Source organism: Nicotiana sylvestris, chromosome 4 (genome assembly GCF_000393655.2).
Source record: "Nicotiana sylvestris chromosome 4, ASM39365v2, whole genome shotgun sequence".
NCBI lineage: Eukaryota > Viridiplantae > Streptophyta > Magnoliopsida > Solanales > Solanaceae > Nicotiana > Nicotiana sylvestris.
The window spans coordinates 92,223,067-92,228,863 of NC_091060.1; the positions used below are offsets into that span (position 1 = coordinate 92,223,067).

Genomic DNA, 5,797 nt, shown 5'->3' on the forward strand with positions numbered 1-5,797 from the left:
GTGCTTCCTCTTTCCCAAGCTACCAATAGGCAGTCATCATCTTCTCCCTCTTCATCCTCATCCCGAAGATGTTGGACCGTTTCTGGAGATAGGGCCACGGTATCGGCCTTAGGCTTTCGAGCCTTGCTTTTCTTTGGCTTCGAGGAATTTGCAGGCGACCCCCTCTTTCTTTTCTTTTCCTTGGGAGGCTTTGGAATCTCTTCTTCATCGAGCGGGGGCGGCCACATAGCAACAACGTCTCCGAGGCCTGCATAAAGATAAAGTAAGTATTTCGCTAAAAACGTAAGTATACAAACAAGAGGACTCACCATGGTTTTTAGCCTCCCATCGACCTTTGGCTAGGTCACGCCAGTTGCGCTCTGCGTATGAAGAAGTAGAGGCCAGTTTTCGGACCCAACCCTTAAGGTCTGGGACCTTACCGGGAAACCAATCAATAGCTACACCATCAGAAAAGGATTAGGTCGAGAAAGAGTAGGGAAAACAGAATATAAAGTCATTATCGATGAACCTGTACTTACATTTCATGTTCCATTCCTCGGGGAATGGCATCCTCTCAGTAGGAATTAAGTTGGAGGTTCTGATTCGGACAAATTGGGTCATCCATCCCCGGTCCTTGTCCTCATCGATGCTAGAGAAGAGAGATTTCGTCGGCATTGCAACTTTATCAGTTCACCTCGATAAAGAGGAGGGCTATATAGCCTGATCAGATAGTCGAGGGTAAAAGGCATCCCCTCGACATGGCTTGAGAAATATCTGATCAGATTGACAATGCGTCAGAATGAAAGATAGATCTGGCCAAGCGTCACCTGGTATTATTGGCAAAAATCAAGAATAACTGGATCTATAGGACCAAAGATGGATCTGCAGGACCCAGCGTGAATGGGTAGGTATACACGCTTAAGTACCCTGCCTTATGAGTGGTGATGTCCTCTTTAGGGGAAGGGATCACCACATCTTTGTTATCCTAGTTGCAGTCCTTTTTCACCTGCTCGAGCTCACTTTCGTTTATCAAGCAGATTTATTGGGACATGGGCTCACATCGGCCTGGTGTCAATACAGGTTTATCAATCTTGAAATCATATGTTATTTCGCACGATGGGGGAATACACTCCTCGATACGAGGTGTCACCATTGTTTTACTTCTGGCCGGCCGTGATGACGAAGAGTCTTTTTCTTTTTAAGGAATGGTTTTAGATGTTTTAGCCATGGAGGTTTGTAAATTTAAAAGAGGAGAAAGAGTAGATGTTGTAGTGATAACAAATTGAGAAGAAAGTGAACTCAAAGAAGTTGAAAGAGCAAAAGAAATTTCAAGGATGATTTGAGAAATAAAGTTTGCAAAATTGTAAAGTGGCCTATTTATAGAGGCCGCTTAAGCATGTTAAGGAAGCCGAATAGCTGACCATCAGTCGCCTTTAATTAATGACCTTAGAAACTGTGCAAACGCGACCTTTCAATCACTTCAGTCGCTGACATCATGAGATTGACAGCATGATCGAGGCATCGAAGGGTTGAAAGTCAAATTGTTTCTTATCATTTACTCTATGAAATGCAGGGACTATCTGTATACGGTCGAAATCAGGTATGCCCGATTTTCCGGGCTCAAGGGGTCACTTTAAGCCCGAGTTCAGGTAAGGTCAAGTTCGAGCTCGATGGACCAGACTCAAGCTCGAAGACAGAATGCAGTGCCCGAGGATCGAAGTACGCGAAGAACATCAGAGCCAAGCACGACCAGCTCCGAGACAGTGTCGTTATGAGTTTGTTACAAAAGGACAAGATTCTCGCCATGTCCCCAAGATCATGGCGTAAATTCCGGAATAGATTTGTACGAATCAGTACAAATCCGTACTAAGCGGTTATACAACTATCCCAATAAGATTTTTTACTGTAAATGGGAATGTACCTTATTTAGGGTTTCCCGAATTATATAAAGGGGACCCCAATCATTTGTAAGGATCATCTAATCATTGGCAAAGAATATACTATCCTAACTTTCTCGCTCAAGTTCATGAGAATTGTTCTTTAGCTTTATTGTTCTTGCTTTATTGTTCTTACCTTACCGCTCTTAACTTATCTCGAGGCCACTAAGCTCGAGGTCGACACTGCTTAAGTAACACTGGTTTGATTCATTCATTTCTTTCATTTATACTTTATATTTCTTGAATATTAATTGGTATTGAACTATATCATGTATCTTTAAAACCACAAAATCAAATTTAATTGTTACTCATATTTTCACGGTAAACAAATGGATTCATGATAAGCTCCTTGTATGAAAAAAAGGGGTAATGATACATCAACCAATGAATTATGACCTAATTATTCCCTCGCTGGACTCATCCAGTCGAAGTAACTACAAACTTTGGATTGAAATATAGTGTTGGACGTGGAGTAAAAATAAAAAAGAAAAGGAAATGCATTGTACTATGAGACTAGTTGGAATGCTAAACGGTTTCCTGATGAGTAAATATGGCTTGAGAAAAGCAACCGACAAGTTTTCAGTTAAAGAGATCAGTAATTTTTGGGAGAAACAAAAACATTAATTATAGTTGAGTATTCCTTAGATATGCTGTTCACGCTATCAGAAGTTGAAGTGTTTTTCTGATGCATTAATATCTTCGTGGGAGAAGAAGTTCAAACAAGTTTTTGAGATTACTATTTTTGGGGATATAGAGTAGCCCTTTTTATGCTTTTCACACCATTCTGCAGAGGTTCATTTTAATGATACATTAATTCTTGAAAAAGAAACAGGCATTTTCTTAGTCAATGTGATCAGTGTTATAGTTATTTGATTGATGATTATCTTTAAGGGTTTCTGGTATATAATTAATGCTCATGAATGATCAAATAACATGCATAAATAGCAGTATCCCAGTAGACTTTATAAACTACACCTTACTTTACTAACCATGACATTTCAGCAAACCATGAATGACTCTTCTTCTAGTGAATGTTCACTAAAAGTTCTTGATCCCAAACATGTTGCAGTGGTTGAGCAACAAGACTCAGGATTTCTTTTTCAGCACCTATTGTTTCATCTTTCGATGATATAATTCGAACACTCCTTAATTGTGTGGACAAGCTTAGGCACCTCAACATCATGGAGCAAGGCATTCAGCTTCCTACTATTGTAGTAGTCGGCGATAAGTTTTCTGTAAAGTCCAGTGTGCTTGAATCACTTGTTGGAATCAGTCTTCCTAGAGAGCAAGACATTTTCTCTAGAGTGCCTCTCATCATCAGGCTCCAAAATCACATTGACTCAGAGGTTCACTTGGAGTACAATGGAAAATCAGTTCCAACCGATGAAGTTCATGTTGCGGAGGCCATTGTTCTTGCAACTAATGAGATAGCTGGACATGGTAAGGGAATATCCAACATTCCTCTTACTGTCGTAGTGAAAAAGAATGGTATTCCTGACTTGACTATGGCGGATTTGCCTAGAATAACTAGTGTCTCCGTTCACAGACAACCAGAAGATATCTTCGAACGAGTTTCAGATATTATTATGAACTATATAACACCTGAGGAAAGCATAACATGTCCCTACTAATTTTGAATGCATTAACATGTCCAAGAAGGTGGACAAACATGGGGAAAGTACTCTAGCAGTTGTGACACAGGTTGATAAGGCTTCTGAGGGGTTTCTTGAAAAACTTACTGAAAATGTTGTCAATGTAGGACTTGGTTATGTTTGTGTTAGGAATAGGATTGGGAATGAGTCTGCCCCTAGTGAGGTGGCTAGGCTTTTTGAGACTCATGTACTATTATCCAAGATGGACATATCCATGGTTCGCATTCCTGTTCTGGCACATAAGTTGGTGCAAAGTCAAGCAAACATCAGTTCCAAATGCTTGCCAAATGTTGTGAGAAGGATAACTTCTCGGAACGAGTTACTACAGAATTTGGGTTCTACTGCTGAAGCTTTGGCTGCATTCATGCGAATTCGTAGTTTGGCTAAAAAGTCTCTGAAGAAATTTTTTCATAGAGTCGATTTGGAGGAGTACATTGAAGATTTTGAAATGCAATGCGCTGCTAGATGGTCTGAGTTTCTTGATCTTGAACTCCAAGAATATTATGCTGAGCTCCATTCAAAATACCCTTATAAAAAGGATGTCTACTTGATGGATGAGCTCATGTTTTTGAAGAAAGCATGTGGGATTAGATTGCCTTTAGAAAAAAATGATGCTAGATTGCCAAATGTCGTCCCACATGCTATTTTTCTTAATTTTTTGCAGAAAAAGGTCAACGAGATTTCTACAACTGGGGAGGAGTTTGTGGGAAAAATGTGGAACTGTATAGAGGAAGTTGTCATCAAAGTTCTGATGCATCATTCCTGTTGTTACCCGGAACTTGAGTGTTTCATTAGGAGGGCAGTGTAAAATTTGATTGCTAGGAGGAAGGATGAATCTGTTGATTGGGTCCGGGAAATCATTGGGACGGATAAGCTGACTGACCTTACTAGTAACCACGAGTATGTAGCTAGTTATAGCAGTTTCATGGATCAACGAACGCGATTTTTGAAGTTTTGGAAATCTTCTATAGGGAAACCACACCACAACTGAAAATAAAACTCAAAGGAGCTGGAGTAATTAATGTTTTAGTATTGAGGAAGCATCGTAAAGATTTTGTGCAGCTAGCTTTTGAATTGAAGATGAGAATGGCTGCATACTGGAAAATCGTGTTCAATCCTGAAAAATTGGGTAACCATGAGATCAAGGTGAATATTGGTAATGATTTGGTGGCATTACTGCACATGAGGTTCACTGCATTCTGGGAAAATGTTTTTAGTGTTGAAAAGCTAGTTAACTATGAGATTGAGGAGGAGATTCTTAAAGATCTGATCGCATCCGAGGGTGGTAGCTTTGAGAGGAGCTCAAAAAGAGAGAAGTCGAAAGAGGTGGTGGCGAAAATCATGGACAGGATTGCTCTTCATGTTGATGATGAAAAGGCTTAAACAAGTGTTTGGTGCTTTTGGACAGCATGTTTAATCTGGTATTATATTGTAGTTCTGCTATGATTAGTAAAAGGTGAAAATTAATCTCTTTCTATTAATGATATTGATTCTGTGTTTCTTTCCTTCTTATGGTGGTCTATGATTAATTTTGCTTGCAGTTTCATTTGCATATCACTTTCATTGTATGTGTATTTGCAATCTCTTATTACTTTAAGTACTGAAAATTTTCAGTTAGCTAAAGTCTGAAGTAGTATGTTCTCCTTTAGTTCACTGGTATGTAGATTTCTTTACCTAGGTCACAGTGGATTTCTGAATGTTTCAAAGTTTACTATTGAATAATATTGGACATTTTGAGGAACTGGTCTATTCTGTTTCAAGAAACTGGTGTCGATGCAGTTTTTCATATGATAATGGTAGATTTGTTTTATCCACTTTCAAGAGATTATGACAAGGCATATAATGTGGTGATGGTATAAAAAGGGCAGCAAGCTCTCGCTATGCGCGGAGTTCGGGGAAAGGGCGAACCTCAAGGATCTATTGCTCGCAGCCTTACCTTGCATTTCTGCAAGAGGCTGTTTCCACGGCTCAAACCCGTGACCTCCTAGTCATATGGCAACAACTTTATCGGTTACGCCAAGACTCCCGATGTGGCGGTGGTATAGTGACAGAAATTGCACATAACTCTTCCACATACACTCTGTATATAACCTAAAAAAGCAGTAATCTAGTGGGCGCTAGGCGCATGGTGTGAATAGTAGGTAACCACAAAATGTTGACCAATTAGTGAATGTATCATCATCCAAATTTGAAGAGAGATGGGCCTCCACGGAACTTGAGATTACTTTG

At 39.7% G+C, this 5,797-nt stretch overlaps 1 pseudogene; it reads left to right on the forward strand.

Moving 5' to 3' along the window:
• The first annotated feature begins 2,906 nt into the window (after positions 1-2,906).
• On the forward strand, positions 2,907-4,951 carry LOC104247018 (dynamin-related protein 4C-like; annotated as a pseudogene).
• Positions 4,952-5,797: the final 846 nt, after the last annotated feature.